This window comes from Mesocricetus auratus, unplaced genomic scaffold (genome assembly GCF_017639785.1).
Source record: "Mesocricetus auratus isolate SY011 unplaced genomic scaffold, BCM_Maur_2.0 Super-Scaffold_100006, whole genome shotgun sequence".
Lineage (NCBI taxonomy): Eukaryota > Metazoa > Chordata > Mammalia > Rodentia > Cricetidae > Mesocricetus > Mesocricetus auratus.
The window spans coordinates 103,708,885-103,727,747 of record NW_024429190.1 but is presented as its reverse complement, the minus strand read 5'-3'; the positions used below and the strand labels follow the sequence as shown (position 1 = coordinate 103,727,747).

Sequence of the window (18,863 nt, the reverse complement as noted above, 5' to 3'; positions counted from 1 at the left end):
TTCTTTTTTTATGGCTAGTACCAATGGCAACTTGTAACCAATCCTCCTAAACAATGACAAACATCCATGATCCAGTAAAAGACCAAACACCACCCACCCCACCTCTTGGGAATGTGAGCGCTGTGTTCTTAAAGTTGCTTCCTGCTGTCTGGGGGCAATGGCATCTTTAGGGGATCCTGAAAAGAAAACTTTGGGTTAACTGCCAAGCTGTATCATTTGTTGTCCACTCTCAGTGTAAGGGGAAAGTGCAGGACTTGTCTCAGGGCCTGACTAGAGTAGTCTGTGAGGCTGGATCATCTCGTCTAGCCATCTCGAAATTGTTCTGAGCATGTGTAGTTCAAAGCCAGTCTTTAGTTGTTGTTCAGCTTAATGGTGTTATCATAGTCCTGATGTAACTGTCACTGTGGGGTTCCATCATCTTTTACCTTTCTTTCTTTCTTTCTTTCTTTCTTTCTTTCTTTCTTTCTTTCTTCCTTCCTTCCTTCCTTCCTTCCTTCCTTCCTTCCTTTCTTTCTTTCTTTCTTTCTTTCTTCCCTTCCTCCCTCCCTCCCTCCCTTCCTCCCTCTCTCTCTCTCTCTCTCTCTCTCTCTCTCTCTAATCTTTCGAGACAGGCTTTCTCTGTGTTAAACAGTCCTGGCTGTCCTGAAACTCACTTTGTAGACCAGGCTGGCTTCAAACTCACTGAAACTCATCTGCCTCTGTCTCCTGAGTCCTGGGATTAAAGATGTGTGCTGCCACTACCCAATTTCTATGACTATCTAGTATGGCTGGCTTTGCTAGTCCCGTCCTTCTCCCCCATCTGTAAGTCTGCAGGAAGACCGGAGTGCTTTCTCTTAAAGAACAGAAAGTTTTGACTAAGAAAACGAGCACACCAGCACTTCCATTAAACAGCTTCAGACTTCACTTATGACTTAAGTAGCTAGTGCTGAGACACTTGGCTCTGGTCCTCTCCTTGCCTGTTTTCACAGCCCTTCTCCTTAATCAAAGAACTCACTAAGGTTGCTCCGTTCTACCCATCTTCTCTTCTGCCAGGCGTCCATGGCACGCCTGAGCAGATGCCCCCGAGGGACTACGCAAGCTGCACAGCTACAATGTGGAATCTCATTCCCCACTTCCAGAGCAGTGAGAAACTCATGCCAGTGCTCAGGTCCTTGTCCAATGGGAAGCTGCTCTAGAGGCCCTTTCCCAAGCAACAGGAAAGGTTGGGGAAGATATGGAAGGGGAAAAAAAGGGTCAGAGATGCGCTCTAGGCTTTTGGCTTGGACCATTGGGGAGGTATATAAAACCCACACGTTGTGTGTAAATATAAAACCCCAAATTGTGCGTAAAGCCCCCCCCACCAGTTTTAAAGCACGTACTCTTAATGTATATAACTAAAACCAGCTGAATGTGGCAATCAGTAAACGGAGACGACATATTAGAGGCACCAGGATGCAGGGCTAGCTAGGAGATGGGAAACATTTCCCTGCTCTGCCGCTGCCTGAGTTGCCCCTGAGACAGATGGGGGCTCCTCTCTGGGCCCTCCCTTTCCTTCTTACGAATGGAAAAGTAAAGTATGCCAGAAGCCTGAGATCTATTACCTCTAAAATGTAAGCATGGCTCAGATGAGAGAGAGAGAGAGATCATATAATCAAAGTCCTTGAGAATTTCATGAACACCTAGGACCTTCTTAGGAAAATTTAGGAAAAACGTACATACACAATGGTGGAGTAAATCCTTTTTCCTCCACTCCCAGCAGCTCACGGAATCAGGAGACTTCCAACGCTCTTTCATGTTCCCAAACTCTGTGATTTTATGATTCTCCAAACAAAGACAAGCCCTCTGCAGTGCTGTAAATCACCTTATCTCTCCCAGAGAAATGCGGACGAAATGCATCTGCCTCTCTTAGCAGCTCTGTTCTCTCTCTTCCCTTTGAGTTACTCTGCTGTCTATTTAAAGTGGAGTCCCTTCGGGCAAAGGCTATCCGTCTTTGTAAGTATTTGTTCCAGCAGCTAGAATGCGGTTGGATGCTTAACAATGCCTAATTATAATAATAGGGATCATGGTATAATGCCATCTGTAAACCTCGATAAGCTTAGGGTAGCATCGTAATATTTTAAAACCTGTACAAAATAGTAGGCGGGCAGCACTTAAAGGAATATATGAGGGACTTTGTGCTTATATCCTTTAATACAGGGTTAATTAAACATCTCCAGGAGTTCATCTCTAAGGCTCCATGTCTTTTAGCATATAGATGGAACTGGATATATGTTCGTAGATTATTTGAAGCTGTCAGAATTAATCACTTAGAGAGCTGTTCACTGAGGCTTGTGACTCAACAGTTAAGGTCAGCTTTGCATAGATCATCCAGCACGTGATAGGTTTGGTTTGGGAAGTGATGTTTCCTAGCTGGTTGAAGCATGCCAAACACTTACCTGCTTTCTTAAGCAGATTCTCCGGAACACAGCCTCTCCTTATGAGTATCGGTTATTATATTTGTAACTGGGATCCGATGTTGAGAGAAAACGGGCTGGAGCCCTGGCAGGGCCCAGGAGATGCTCTGAATTCTAAAGAGAGACGCTGGTGCCCCTCTGTGCAGAGAGCTGAGGCAGCGTGGTGAGCATGGAGACGGCGGGGGCAGCCTGCTGAGATCGGAGACAATGGATGCAGCCTGAGGACCAGTCTGTCTCCCTTCTTGCAGGAAAGGGTTGCTGGACTGTTTCAGACAAGTCTCCCTGCCTTCTGGCCTTCGTTCCATCATTTTCTATAACTGTAGGACTGCTGCAGACATGGTGGGAGAAGTAGGCTTGTTGTATTCTTCTCTTCTGTTCTGGCCAAGTTGCAAATAAACCAAGTTCTGTTTCCTGATTCCCGTTTGGAACACAGGGAAATGAAGGCGACAGGCTCTAGTCCTGGATGGCTCAATGTGTTGAGCTATGTGATGGACTTCAATACTCTTTAGGCCTGACAGTATGTGTGTGTGTGTGTGTGTGTGTGTGTGTGTGTGTGTGTGTGTTGTATGCACACATATGTGCTCATGTACTTTCAGGGGAGAGAGGAGTGTGCCTGGTGTCTTTTTTTTTGTCTATTCCCTTGAGGCAGGGTCTTTATGAAGTTAGGGGAATCCTAGCAATCCTAACCCTCTTGTCCCCACTTCTGGTAGCACTGGGGTTACAGGCATGCATGGCCGTGTCTAGCACTGGGGTTACAGGCATGCATGGCCGTGTCTAGCACTGGGGTTACAGGCATGCATGGCGTGTCTAGCACTGGGATTAGAGGCATGCATGGCGTGTCTAGCACTGGGGTTACAGGCATGCATGGCCATGTCTAGCCTTTTCTGTGTGCTGGGGTTTTGAACTCAGATCTTCATGTTTGCATGGCAAGCACTCCTACCCACTGAGCCATCTACTGAGTTCAGCCTAGGTAATCTCATTGTCTATTCAAGTATGTGCAGAATTGTTTGCCTCAACACTAAACTGGCTTTGGATTTTGATTTGTTAGAGAAGTCCAAGCATGCAGTTCAAAGAGATGACTAGTTCTTTTTATTTGTTTGTTGAGACAGAGTCTCACATCATCCAGGCTGGCCTCAAACTTTCTGTGGAGCTAAGGATGGTATTGGATTTCTGATCCTCCTGCCTCCACCTCCCAAGCGCTAGGTCTATAGGCACGCAGAGATAAATAATTCTTTCAGGATTGTTAAGAAACCAGCTGTGCCCAGCTGCCTTGCTTCTGTTCTCCTCTTCCCTACAGGGAACCACTTTCACACGGCTGATTAAAAATTGTCCTTCCATATCTATAAATAACATGGTGGTGCTCTTACCTCTTGACTCTTCTCTGTTTGGCTACATCTATTGGCTTCTCACCAGGGAAGGTAGGATTTGGTTCCTGAGCTCACTTCTCATCCTTCAAAGATAATTCATCATAATCTTCGTTAAATCAACAGTCAATGTTTACATTATTATGACTTTATATGCTATTTAGAATTCAGTCATGTAGAAAACTATAATTACTTTCCTTTTCCTGAGCAAATCTTTGTGTTTTCCCCCCCAAGTTAATAATCTTTTTTTTTGTTCTAAATTTTGCTTTAGTTTCCTGCGTGTTATTTCTGACTCAATCCATTGTCTGAATCAATGCTTCTAAAACTATCTGTGATGAGTGATTAGTTCTTTTTTTTAAAAAAAATTCTAGTCTGTAGCAGACAGATACTTTGCTAAAACACATTTCTAGAACAGGCCGTTCATGAACAGCGCCTGCTGGCCAGCCGCATTCTGCAGAGCTCAGTTCAAGTTGCCTTTGATGCCTCTAACCATCCGGTGTTCTATCAGATTTCTTCTCCAATTATTTATTTATTTATTTAAAAGTTTTTTTTCCCATTTTGCATACCAACCACAGTTCCCCCTCCCTCCCCTCCTCCTGGTCCTCTCCCACCTCTCCTCCCCCCCGCCCCCTCCCCTTCCACTCCTCAGGAAGGATAAGGTCTCCCGTGGGGAGTCAACAAAGTCTGGCACATCAAGTTGAGGCCGGGCCAAGCCCCTCGGCCCTGTATTTCGCCTGAGCAAGGTACACCTCCGAAGGGAACGGGCTCCAAAAAAAGTCAGTTCATGCGTTAGGGATAAATCCTGGTCCCGCTAGCAGCTGTCTTTTAAAGGAAGGTTCTCTGAGGCCTTTTTGGACACACCAGTGTGGGCTGGCAGCCTTCTCTTCCTCTTTACTTTCCACTTCCCAGCCACAAGTTGAGTGGCCTTGTTCTCCACCTGATGCTCCCACCATGACGGTCTGACACAGGTCTAAACTTCAGGATCAACTCTGAACTGAAGCCCCACCCCCACCCCCCCACAAAAAACCATGAGCTAACCCCTGCTTTTATCACTGTAAGCTGAGTATCCCAGGTATTTGTTACAGAGACTGAAAATACACACAGGCATTCTCCCTCCTCCGTTTTCTCCTTCTAGAAGCACAAGTTTTGGACGTCGGACGCCTAGATTTACCTCTCACATGGGGGGCTTTGTACATAAATGAGTTGGATCCTGTGATGGGAGATGTCATTCTGCAAATCTGTCTCTCTTACTGGTTGTTGAATAAAGCACTGTTGGCCAGTAGGGAAGCAAGATAGGTGGGACTAGGAGTCAAGGAGGATTCTGGGAAAGAGAGGCAGAGTCAGACACAATGTAGGCTACCAGAGGAGTAACAGGTCCAGACCCTTTTCTCCGGTAAGAGAAATACTTAGATTAGCAATTATGGGTTAAATATTTAAGTCAGAGCTAGCCAGTAAGAAACCGAGCAAACGGCCAACAGCTTCATAATTAATACAGCGTCTCGTGAGTTATTTGGGGGCTAAAGCAGGCAGTGGGACCTAAGCAGTTGGCGGGAAGACACGTTACAATCCTGGGCAACTCCATTACCTGATACTGACTCGGAAGTCAGCACCCTTTAGGCTGCTAGTCAGCTACCTTCTACCGACCAGAATTGTGTGTTATCTAACCCCAAAGGGTTTGCACGTTTTTTATCGTAAGCTTTGCGGGATTTTGCAAGGGATTGAAATGAAACCTGCGTGCATTCCGGCATCTTTACAATAACTGTATCTGCTTTCTAGTCTCTCTGGTTGTCAGCCGTCCCATCCTTCCAACCAAGTAGCGTGATAATCGAGGATGTAGCTGTAGGAGTCCACAAGCTCCCAGATGTCTCCTAATAGCTGTGTGACCTTGGACCAATAGCTTCCTCTTCCAAAAGTTTAGATTTTCTATCTGTCTGATGGCGACAGCAATCACACCGACTCTGCACGGCTGTTGGTAAACACTGTAGAATGTGCGTGACTTCATAAATGGAGGCTGTTACGGCCACGACTACTAAGGGTTTCACACGCTTTTTTTTTTCTTCTCTGTCACAGAAAGGCAATGGACCACAAAACTGTGTCACCATACAAGTTAAGCTGAAGTAAGTTCTTGGGGATGGGGTGGGGTGGGGTGGCTTTCCTGAGGTGAAGTAGATAAATTATTTCATCTGTTTTGTATCCTCTCTTTTGACTACCCCAGTTGAGACACCAAGTTTACACCTATTCTTTCTGAAAGCAGCCGGAAGATGGCTCTCAGCATGAGATCTCCAGAGCGGTCATGATGACGGAGTCCAAGAAAGACGTCAAGGCGTTGTCTTCTGCCTCCGGCCTTGTGCGCCTCTTGCTGAAGCCTGTGGTTCCAAGCTCCTGTTTGCTTCCTTCTCTCTGCCAGGTCTACAGGACCCAGGGCCAAGGCTGACCCTCTCTGAGAGTCAGCAAAGCTTTTTACCGTTCCTGGTGAAAAGCTTTCCTTGGCCTTTGTGGAGCCCTCTCCCTGGCCTCCAGTGCCCACGCTAACGCATCCCGTCTGCTGGGCTTCACCATCCACGGCCTTTGCGGCTGTTACGTGTAAGTGCTGTATGTGTAGATTCTTGTCTTAACCTTAGACCACAAACTGGCACCTGGTATAGCTTCAGTATATATAACGTGAAATGAGTTTTCTTTTTGTTAGCGAATGTGTGAATGAAAAGATTTCAGATAATGTTTTTGTATGCACATAAGGGATAAAATTATTGAATGGAGGAACTTGAATATGTCATCCCTCTAGCTGGTTTTCTTTCTTTCTTATTTCCTTTCTTCATTTTTCCTCTATTTCTCTTTCCCTCACGCTCTCCCTCTCTCCCTTCACCCCATCCTTTTTTTTGTGTGTATGTTTATGGACAGACTTTTCCTTTGTCATTCCTCCTGAAATAATACACTGTTTATATGGTGTTGTGGGATTCCCACCTGGGTCCCCTTGCCACTTTAGCCCCCAAGTAACACACAAGACACTATATTAATTATGAAGCTGTTGGCCGTTTGCTATGGTTTCTAATCAGCTAGCTCTGACCTAATTATTAACCCATAATTACTAATATATATTTTTAAAAGGACTTATCTTTCCAAGGAGGCAGCCTCATGCATCCTCTTCCTGCAATCACATGGTGACAACTCTCTTCGATACATTTCCCAGAATCCTTCTAGACCCTTAGTCCCACCTATCTTGCTTCCCTATTGGCCAACAGTGCTTTATTGACATATACACAGAAGGACTTCCCCCATCATCCTGGCATTTACATCATACCAGTGATTTTTTTTTTTGTAGTCTAGAGATCATTGAAATGGGAAGATCTGTGGAGATTAACCATGAGTATGTGGTTCATCCTGTCTAATGGGGGCTTGAACATCCAGGAACTCTGGTACCTTCCTGAGAGGGGCTGTGAAACCCAGGTGACCTCTCTTTGTGACACTGACATGTGGCGCCAGGCCTCAGCTGCTCTCCACAACCTCCTCAATCTTTAAAAACAGCAGCATGTGGGAGACTCTTAGACACTGCCGACTAGGCCGGCAGCTTGAGATCCAGCCTGGCTTCCCTGGGCCACAGCGTCCGTGTGCTGAGCCTCAAGAAACAGTCTTCAGGAGATTTAGCCTCAGTGATGCATGCATCTCAACCAGTCACAGCTGGTTTTCCAGCCACCACTAGCCACGTCCATTGGCCTAGCAGAGCAAAGGTTTCTCTTTTACAGGTTTCTTAATTCAAATACAGCACACAAAGGACTCAATAGAGCCTTGGGCAACTTTTACGCTTTCCTTAAGACCCCACGGGCCAGAATTTCACCATCCGTGTCTCTCTCAGCGTTCCCATCCTCTAACCCTGCACAGAACAGCCCATTAAACTCAGAACACTCAATGGATTTTCCAGCTCACAGTTCAAGTGCTTTCTTCCACAGGAGTCTTCCCCAAAAACAACGTGGTCAGGTACATGCCAGCACCAACCCCGCTTTTAGTACTGATTTCCGTCTAAGGTACTTTTGGTTGTGTGCTTGTCACAGCAACAGAGAGCCAACCAGGGCAAGGTGTCTCTATGTATGCATGCATGCATGCATGCATGTATGTATGTATGTATGTATATATGTATGATGTATGTATGTATGTATGATGTATGTATGCATGCATGCATGCATGTATGTATGTATGTATGTATGTATGTATTTAATTTTAATCACCACACCAGGTAAAGAAAGAGACACAAACGTTTGTCCAGGCTGGTCTTGAACTACTTTCTTCCAGTCTCTGCCTTCTGAGGAACTGGGGTTGCAAGCTTGTGCCTGATGCCAGGCCCACCTAACTACAAAATGCTTTTCCTCTATACATTATTAGCCATTATTCTCGGAAGTTTGCTTGAGTAGGGAACTTTGGCCCACTCCCGTTCTGCCCATGTCCCTTTCTGTTTACCAGCTGGCCAATGGCAGTGGCACGGACAGGAGCCATCCCCCCTTTTTTTTCAACAACATCCAACCAGACACAGTTTTGTTTCTTTTGAGGTCACCCCAGCAGAAACATTTCAGTTATGTTTCTGGGTATTCATTGCTCTTCTTAAAATGTAAGCTCCGCGTACGCAGTGTCTAGTCACTTAAGGCAGGGCAAGCTTCACACATCTAGTGAGGGAGCAGCTCACACGATTAAAAACAATGGGCTGTGGCCACTGCAGCGTGTCTACTTCAGACTTACGGCGGCAGGGCCTATCCACCGGCAGACTCTGGCAGCTCCAACTTTTATCCCCACAGCTTCTGAAGGAATCTGCGTTTTAACATAATGAGGGTGCTGGCGAAACCAGCTCATTATCATTTTAGAAGAATTTCGGGGCTGAATCAAACACCAGACTTGATGTTCAAGATGTACCACCAACAGACATTTATTTAATGAACTATCCTCTGCTCGCAGATGGAGGTTGGAGTTGTCTTCGCATGCTCTAAATGTCAAGTGTGCATCTTTAGACTTAGTGGAAAGAGGAAAAGACAAAATATGATGCACTGAACCTTGTTATGGGATCCCAAACACAGGGGCCCAGCCTCCAGCAGCTGCGATCCTTTCCTGGGTCTCATTGCTGGGGGAGGTGGAGACTCTGAGGGGGTCTAAGTGTCTGATTAGTGCCACTGTTCCAAATGTAAGTAGTGGCAAACCCTTGAGATTTCAGGTGAGAACTGGGCTCTTTGAAAGTGTTTTTTTTTTCCTTTTTTTTATCAGCTGGGTGTGGTGGCACACACCTTTAACCCCAACCCTCAGGATGCAGAGGCAGGCAGATCTCTGAGTTTCAGGCCAGCAGATCTACAGAGAGTCAGTTCCAGGACAGCCAGGGCTGTGCAGAGAAACCCTGTCACAAAAAAACAAAACAAAATAAAACAACGAAAAAAGTGTTTGTTCTCTCTGGGCCGTAGTTATTCATGGGTGGGGCGATAGTTCATAGAGCCCCCCCCCACCCCGCATGTGTTTTTTCTCTCTCAGTAGGTCTTTGAAAGAGGGGACCGGCTGTGGTGATCTTTCTGGGAGGCAAAAGGAGGCCAGCAAAGCAGGAGGCAGCCTCAAGACTGACCTTGACGGCACTGACCTTGACGGCACCAGAGATGGTGTTGAGCGTCCCGACAGCCGCTACCCAGAAGAAGAAGCTATTACGTGCATATGACCCCAGAGCAAATGGGGAGACACGAGGGTCACTTTATCAAGCTACGTTTCTTGATGTGTCCCCTGGGTGCAAGGTGTCCCTGCTCTGGAGCACCAGCTGGCCATCTCTTAGAGAGAAACCCTGGTCTTTTTGGCAAGGGCTGAGAGGGATGAGGAAAGAGAAAAAGACACCTTGGTCACACCGAGTCTGCGGATGCTCCCCCCCAGGCTGTAGTAGTAGCTTCATGAACTCCAGCCAGTGTGGCTCCACAGATGATATTAAAGCAGTCTTCACGGTAAAGGGTGTCCCTTCCATCTCAGGTGGGGGGGGGCGGTGAAGCAGGTCTCTGTCATCCAGGCAAGATGGGGTTTAGTTGAAGACCTGGCTTGACGATTCGTGGCCTTGTGGGCCACACGGAAAGCTCAAATGTGGTAGGCGAGCATGCCCATTCTCAGTAGCCTGGGCAGAGACCAGGAAGCTATGCATCTAGCTGTGGCTGAAGTAGCCAGCCCCCCTCCCCCCCTGCCCCATACCCTCTGATGTGGCCTCTGTTTTCCTTGTCACCTGTGAACTGGACTTAAAGAGGCGTCCTGTTTTATGCATCCAAAACCCAAGTTTCTCCCTTCTCTGTCTTGTGAAAACGCAGCAAGTTCCCATTTGTTCATGGCACAGTCTAGGCAGGCATGTGAGCATCGGAGCTCAGATCTTCAGGGACTCAGCACAGATTTTTGTCGGTGTCATTTTATAGACAGAGGATTTTCCCATTGTGTGAATGATGTAGTCTGCGTCTGTCAGTCTGTCTGGTTCTTCTTCCTACTTGGAATCAAAACTCTCTCTCTCTCTCTCTCTCTCTCTCTCTCTCTGTGTGTGTGTATGTGTGTGTTTAATATGCACTTTGGGATCACAATCAAGTGTGTGAAGATTGTCAACTTGATGGGACTTAGGAACAGTCTGGCACAAATCTCAAGGCAAGCCTGTATGGTTCCATTAAGGTAGGAGCATCCACCCTACTGTGGGTAGTAACATTCTATGGGCTGGGCCTTGGAGTAAATAAAAAGAAGGAGTTGAGCACCGGAATCAGCCTCCCTCTGCTCCCTGGCTAGGGACACACTGGCACCAGCTGCCCCAGGTTCCAAATGGTGGCTTCCTCTGCCTTGGTGAACTCTATTCCCTCAATCTGTGAGACAAAGAAGCTTTTCTTTCCTTAAGTTGCTTTGTTCCATATTTTGTCACAGCAGTGAGGAAAGTGACAATACCTCAGGTGTGAGGAACACAGCTTTAACCTCCATACTTGGGAGGCTGGCACACACAGGGGGATGGTGAGTTTGTGGCCAGCCTCCTTCCTACGTGGTAAGGTCTTGTCACAAGTGCACAGAAATCAGTTTTTACATGGAGGGAAACCTGGGTTCCTGAAGGACTCCACACAGAGTAATCATATGACACACAATTTCATGTCTAGGCACAGACCCTGCACATTTCAAAACAAAGACCCAAAGAGTTCCTCACACACCAGGGTTCGCTGCACGTTATTCATGGTGCCTGGAGGTGAAACCCCAAGTGTGGTGTGCACATGCGATGGACAGTTATTCAGCCACAAAAAAGGATGATGTTTGAAGCGCGCTGCTTCTTGAACGAACACGGAAAGCGTGCATGAAGTGACGGACTCCTGAGGAGAAACAGGCAAGCCCAGCAGAACAACGGGGCTGGGCGCAGGGGATGAGGAGTCACCGCCTAACGCAGAGCTTGCTTGACGTGGTCAAATGTTTTAGAACCAGGGACAGTGATGCATGCTTGCGATCCCAGCACTCAGGAGACTGAGGTAAGAGAGAGCTGCCACGAGTTGTCAGGTCAGCCTGGGGTGTAGAGCAAGACCCTGTCTTAGTAATAACAACAACAACAACAAAAACGTTCCGGGATCAGATAGTAGGGGTGTTACACGACCCTGTGCGTGTACTCAATACCACCGAAATGTACATGTTAAAGTGGCCAGGCATGGTGGTCCATGCCTGTTTTCCCAGTACTCAGGAGGCTGAAGGCTGGAGGGTTGTGAATTTAAGTCCAGCTTGGGCTACATAGTTTGAGGTAAATCTGGGGTATAAAGCATGACCCTGAACACCTCCCTCCAAAGAAACAAAAGTAAGTTAAAGTAAATGTATGTATGTATACATATACATATATACATATATATATGTATATATATATGCATGCAATAAAGGAAGTCTAAAATGAAGAAACAAGGTGTGGCAGATGGAGGGAACAAGTGGATCTGGACAGGAATCTGTGCTGCCGCCCACCCAAAGGAATTGGGCCAGTGACTTAACAACTCTGAACTTTTCTGTTCTGAAGGTGAGGATGATGGTGCCTGACTCAACGACTTGCTGTGGAATGTAAATTAACCAGCTAGTACCGACCCAGATTTCTCTGCAGTGGGTGTTGGAGGTGGTCGAGGCCCCGAGTCATTAATTATCGAATGTCTGTCTCTGTAGGGTTTGGACGCACAGACACTGAGGGTCTTTTTACCACAGACACTGCTGAGCAGTTAAACAATAACTGAGATTATATTCTTGTTTTGAAAGAACTTTTTTTCCCTTAACAGAATGCCAATGAAGAACCAGGTGTTTGAAAAATGTGGCTGTGTTAAGTTAAATGAGCCTTTTTTGGACTCCAGATGGGAGCATAAAGCTGTTTGAAACCCCAACTGCTTTTTTTCTTGTTGGTTTTCATGTGACTGAAAAAACATGATCCCACCGTGGCAGAGAGAGTTCTTGCTGCCAGCTTCACTGCTGCTATTTGGGAAAAAGAAGAGATGTTAAGCAAAACCCGCAACCTTTGGAAACAGGAGGCTTGTGCCAGAAGTGGCAGGCTCTTCACGTGGCTCTCCCTGTCAAGGACGGAGCCATCCATTGCCTCATCTCAGGAAACTGGAAGATGCCTAGCAAGTTTCAAAAGGCTCACAGAGGGCCAGCGAGTCATCTCAGTGTGTAAAGCACGGGTAATCAAACTTGATCATCTGAGTTTGAACCCTAGGACCTATACCATAGAAGGAGAGAATGGCCCCTACAAGATGTCCTCTGACCTCCACAGATGGCACACGCACACACACACACACACACGCACACTCACACACACACACACACACACACAAAACTAAATAACAAGTAAACAAAATACCCACAGAAATTTCTGGAACACGTCTATTAGACTGTTTGGTATCTGTGTTCCAAAGAGCATCCATAGTAAATCTGCTCTCGTTGTGTTAGTGTTTTCTTTTCAAACGAGGTCTACCAGATTCTTCAGGGTACTGACTTCAGCCTCCCAATAAAGCACAGCTGCCTGCGGACTTGGGAACTGGCCCTTTGAACATTAGGAGGCATCTCTGCAGGCTCCCTTCTTGCTTGAGACACACACGACCACTGAAAAATAGCATGCCTTTCTATCTAACCCTCTGGCCTCTCAAGGAACCATCTGTGGAGCAGAATTGGGATTCAGCTAGGGGTGCCGTTGTGATCTGGGAGAGTGAATGAGCCTCCTAGAACTCATCTTCTGTTCTCCGCCACCTCTGTTGTACCATGGGACAGGGGTGGCTTTAATAACTGCTTTTGGAGCTTTCCTGATCAACTGGAAGTCCGTAGGTTTTCTGGAGAGATTTAGTGTCTGGAACAGTTCATGTGCCTACTGCCTGTTGAAGTTAATAAGGTGCTTTGTGCAGGCTAAGCAGGCTAACTGCTCATAGATAACTGCTATTACATTGTGGTGTATAACTTCAGGCTTTTTTTCCATGCCTAAATATCAGTTTTCAGTTTTTGCAGGAAAAAAAGCAATCATACTGAACTCAGCTTAAACATGTCATTATCAAATATTAATGTATTACGAATATATTTTTAAAAAACACTTAAACTGTTGAGACAGAATCTTGTTGCATAGCACAGGCTGGTCTTGAACTTACGACCCTCCTGTCTCAGTTTCCTGAGGGTTGTGTTACAGCTATGTGCCATCAAACTCAGCTTCATATAATATATTAATATATTACACTACTATTAATTACACATTTATAAAATACAACTATATATTCATGTGTATGCATGCCTGTGGGTGGCACCTGCTGTGGGTGGAACCCAGGGGTCAGAGGACAGCTTTCTCCTGTCCTGGGGATGGGGCTTCATCCTCATCTTAGCAGCAAATGCCCTTACCCCACTGAGCTATCTACCAGATCATGTGACATTCTTCAGTGGCCGCTTGGGTTTTTGTTTTTTTTCATTTTGTGAATGTGTGTAGTATGTGCATGTGTGTGCATGTGTCTGTGAATTTGTGTGTGTGTGTGTGTGTGTGTGTGTTGGGGGGGTTGCACAGGTTCACACATGGAGGCCAGAGGTTGACATTAGAAAGATATTGTCTTTCCCTCTCCACCTTGTGTTTTGAGACAGGGTCTGTCACTGAACATGAAGCTTACTGAAGGGCTAGACAGGCAGGCCGTGGGCCCTTGGGATCCTTCTGCATCCCCTCTCAGTGCTGAGATTGCAGGCATGCCCCCACCATGGTTCTGTATGTACGGGGTGGGGGGACCCAAACTCAGGTCTTTCTGCTGTGTGAACACTTGCCCTATGGGGGCCGTCTCCTCAGGCTCCTGGCTGCTCATGTCTCACCACGTGGGTTTCACATCCGTAACGAATTGTCTACTACTAGATTTGGTAATCTAAGAAACTGCTACTAGCTAGAATTAGGTTTGACTTTATTTATAGGAAAACAACGGAGAATAAGACTTGAACAGGATGGATATTTCCTCCTCTTAGTGTCCAAAGGTGGGCAGTCCAGGGCTGATACAGCGGGTTCTGGGAACTGGTGCTTCATCTATCTTCTCTTCCATTTTGGGGAGGGCTTCAACCCACGAGGTCAACTCTTAGCTTCAGGAAGCTGTTGCTGCAGGAACTCTGGGTATCACATCAAAATTCAAGGTCGTGCAGTGGAGAAAGAGCCCAGAGGATCTCTCCCAGGACAGCCAGCTTCTTTAAGGAACCTCTCTAGAAGTCCTACATATCACTCCCGCTTTCTCAAAGTTGGTTATGCACGGTTAGCTTACAAGGGTGGTTGTGAAGAGCCAGGGAGATGGCTTAGGTCCAGGGGACCTGAGTTTGGTCATTGAAGAGGTGAATGGAGAGATCCGATGTCACAAAGCTGTTTTCCTTGCAGAATGAAGAAACACCTTGTCGGTTTGCACTTAGCCCTGGCCTGCAGAGCCTCCCTGAGTGAATCGTAATGGGGCAAGTCCTCTCAGTTCCTTTCAGCGGGGCTACATGAGTGTAAGTTGTATCCTAGGGTCCAAGCCAGCATGATCCAGCTGCAAACAGCAGTGAGCCTGCTTTCAGGCCATGAGACTTCTAAGGGATGACATGCAAATCCTGCATGTGTCTCACTGGAACCCCATTCCCTTTCAATTACATTATGCCTGCCTAATTTTAAGGAGATTTTTTTTTATCTCCCCAAATAGGAGTCCTACATATTCATGAATTCAAACCAACCCTCCTTGTCCCAGGGGGCAACGGGGAATCCTAGGAAGGACAGGAGCCCCGAGGCCAAGCAAACTGGTTTAAATCCTACCCACATTTATGACTTTGGTGGTTGTAGGTAGATCACGTGACTTGGTCAGGCCTCTGTTTGTGGGCCAATTAAAAGGGACTGAAGAGATAATGAACTGAGAGTGCCTGGCACCATAATTAGCTCACAGAGATGCCTGCCATCAACAGATGTTTCCACAATCTGCCCAGAAACAAGAGTTTAGGTGTATGGTGCTGAGTCTTGTCCTTCCCAAGAAGGGTTTTAACCATGCAAACAGACACCCTCCCCCACTCTATCTGTTGGTCTTCCTATTTTCAAATGTCATGGAGCCTAAATAGAGCAGGGTATCTCTAAGGCATACTGCTCCCAACCCTCGACCTGGAGACCAGTCTTCAAGTGTCCTAGAATGCTACCCCCACTACCTAGCTCCTGCCCACTGAGTAGTTCCAAAACCACTGATAGATGTTTGCTACTGAGAGTTAAAATTTTAGCTAAAGGGAAGAGAGGGTTTTGGAGGAGGAGGTGGTTCACGGATGTTCCTGAAAGCCAGGCAGGGCAACTGGTCACTGGCCCCGGCAAACAGCTCGAAGTCTGTCTGCTTTCTTCTCTTGCCTTTTAAGTATCTGAAATTTTGTTCATGCCTTTTGACCTTATGGGGAAGATGAGTTTCCCTTTGTGCCTTGTCAGGGCCTGGAGTCATTGAGGCCGATGAGGATGGGCGTCTAATATAGCTTACTAGTGGTGATGGGGCACAGGGCCCCAGCTCCAGCATTCCCAGGGTGCCCGTGTTCCAAGTCTTGAAGCCCTTCAGCACCAATGACCCGACAAGGTTAATTGCTCACAAGTCTGAGCATCAGAGGTCAAGGCGATCATTAGTTGCAGCCCGGAGAAGAGCCATTTCATCTCCAAGGGGAATAATATGCCAGATGAATAGGAACATTAGAGGCTTCCATTTGCTCCGTGCTCGCTCCTCTCACGAAAGGTGAGTTGCCTTCTTGAAGCTGCAAGTCGGCAGATCCCACTCTGAGCTATTTCTGAGCCCTTGGAGCAGAGCCGCCCGCCCCTCCACTCCAGATCTCGGAGAACTCCAAAGAATCTGGTGCAGGGTGCTCCTGCGAAGGAAGGTCTTGGTAAGTATCTACAGAGTCTGCGCGGTCGGGAGTGCAACAGAAATGCGTGGTGTGTGGCTCGGCCCACCTCCCTTTCTGTGTGAATGGGCTGCCCAGCGACTGAGGACTCCGGAAACCATCCAGGCTGAGACGGGTGTGCAGGAAGCCCGGAAGTGAGGCCTGCTGGGAGCCGGTGACTCACGCTGTGCCAGCCAGGTTCCCCCAGCTGTGCAGGGGATTGTTTATAAATATCAGTTACCAACCATCCATCTGGGTCCCTTGGGTTCCCGGAGTTTACAAGCAAAATAGCTTTGGTAATTTCAGCTCTTGAGATGCGCTGTTTACTCTCCGGGAAGTTTACTCGCTGCTGCGAGTCAGGGTGCCGAGTGGGTGGCTTGTGGTGCACGCCCGGGAAAGGTGATTTGACCTAAAAATCTATTAGTAAATTTAGAATGAACAAAAATGACTGTGGCGGCAGGAGAATTTGCCTTGGCATGCCTGAGTGGTGTGGTTGCTCGGCCCATCTCAGCCCCTTCCTGCGGTCCAGATGTGTGTGCCGCTCCGGATCTACAAACTGAGGTAGAACCGTCAAGGGATGAAATTAACAGACAAGGCCTTTGGGAAATGGCCGTGCAGTGAAAACAGAGCCTTCGTGACTGCGCCCAGTGCTTTTCTGCAGGAGGGCCTCAAGAGTTAGGGGACCCTTTCTGTCACTAGGTGACAGGTGTCATCTGTGGAGGAGGGAGGCCTCGCCAGGTACCCCGTCTTTTTACTTTTATTTTTTATTTTGTGCTTTGATCTGGGACTTGTTGAAAGAACTGGAACTGGAATAAGACACACCAAGGCCACATTCTCAGCACAAAAGTGATTTATTTGTTCCGGAGGAGCGGAGGACATGAAATCAGCGACACAGACAGGAGACCGAGGAGGAAGGAGAAGGGAAAAACGAGGCTGCCTCTGGCTAGGGAGGAGAGAGATGTGGTCCCTAGGCCAATGACACTAATTTATAAAGGGAAAGGGTGTGTGGGGGGACCCAGAGTTAGGATGACTTGGTTTGTTTTGATTGGGCATGTTAATTAGGTGAACCAAGGGGGGATTTTGATTGCTGGACTTCAATTCTTTGACAGCTGGACCTTGGTAGTCAACCTCTCGAGGGAGGAAGTGGCCAAACAATTGAGTAGACACTGGTGGCAAGCTCTAGGAATATAATCTAACGGTTTAGGGAATGGGGGAGGGGCAAGGCCTGCCAGAGTCATGCTTGCCCTGCTTGGGCCCTAACTAGGGCTCTCCACTCGTAGCTTGAGTGTGAGCATCCTCTTCTGTTGTTTATGAACCACCGAGCCATGGGAGCTCGCTACGGCGGCAGGGTGTCCAAGAGACTGTCCTGTCCCTGGCTGTCTGTAAGGTGGTTCTGACACAGAAGATAGCAAGGATGACAAGCTCACGGTCAGTCACTCGGCAGAACGGCGCAGCACCTCCTCACCCACGTGCCTCCAGTGCCCGGCTTACGTGGATGGTGGTTACCTGAGGGAGCTAGGCCGTGGGCTGGGCTTGTGGCTAATGTCTGACCATTTAGGTCGCATCTGAGCAGTCAGGACAACAGGGGCCGCCATCCCTGTCTGGGAAGACCTGCAGAACACACTTTTTTTTTTTCAGGTCAGGAGTGTGCCTTGGGGCAGCACAGGCAGTGCCATCTCAGGACAGCACGGGGTGGGGCAGAGGAGAGAGAGGGTGTGGGGAGGGGTGTGCAGACTTGGTTGCAGTGCAGATTTCCGAGACCATGGTCCTACCTTGTCAGCTAGAGAGGTGTCACCATGAGGATCTAGTCATGGCCATCAACTTTCCCGTGGTGTGTGTCAGAATTAGGAGGGTCCCAGGGCCACCTAAGAAAGCTGACATCAACTAGAGGCCCCAGAGTGTTTGTGACTCGAGCACGCTATCCCAGGGCTGCTCAAAACTAACTGCATAGGACTTTGAGTGGGACAGGAGCTGGCAATTTTGGGCACTGTTAACATGGCTTACACAGTGCTCGGGGAAGCTCAGGCTATTTACAGTTCTTTCCTTTCTCATTTCAGGGAAGAGGAACCAAGAAATGTGGGAGTCACGGGTGGTGGGGACAGCCTGTGGCTCTGGATCCCTACTCACTGCCTCGTGTCTTTGGAACCCACGTTACATTCTGCTGTCTGCCAGCTTCCTCCGCCCCTTCCCGCCCTCCCTCCTCCCCTTCCCGCCCCCCCTCCGCCCCTTCCTGTCCCCCTCCTCCCCTCGCCCTCTCCCACCTTCCCTCCCACCCTCCATCTTCCCCCTCTCCTTCCCAGGGCTCTAGAATCCTCTTCCAGGTCACTGGGATTTCCTGCTGTCTGCAGAGCGGCCACCTGATGTCCTCACCATTGTCTCCTCCGTTGCAGAGCTTGGTGACCGTCTGCCCCCTTTTCATTGCTTAACCCTTTCCATACTCTTCAAAGTCTCGTCTTTGAAGTACATCCTTATAGCCTCTCCCCGTAAAGAACCAAGCAGGACATGTGGACAGCCGTGGCTCAGTGGTTGGGAGCGGGCACTGTTTGGTTCTTTTTTGTTTGTTTGTTTGTTTTTTGATTCGGGTCTCACTATGTAGCCTTGGATGGCCTGGAACCCACTGTGTAGAGGCCTCTACTGTTTGGCCTCTAACTCGCAGAGGCACACCTACAGGCATGAGATATGCCGACAGGTGCACACCACCACCACCATGCTCAGCAGAAAGCAACACACT

The 18,863-nt window shown here is 47.8% G+C and overlaps 1 long non-coding RNA gene across 1 annotated transcript in view; it reads left to right on the top strand.

Annotated features, from left to right (window-relative positions):
- Window positions 1-9,752, top strand: part of LOC121140728 — a 35,455-nt gene extending 25,703 nt beyond the window's left edge. The window contains exons 3-5 of the long non-coding RNA XR_005877648.1: window positions 5,867-5,913; window positions 6,012-6,379; window positions 9,296-9,752. This is a non-coding gene — a long non-coding RNA (uncharacterized LOC121140728). The remainder of the gene's footprint in view (window positions 1-5,866; window positions 5,914-6,011; window positions 6,380-9,295) is intronic.
- Window positions 9,753-18,863: the final 9,111 nt, after the last annotated feature.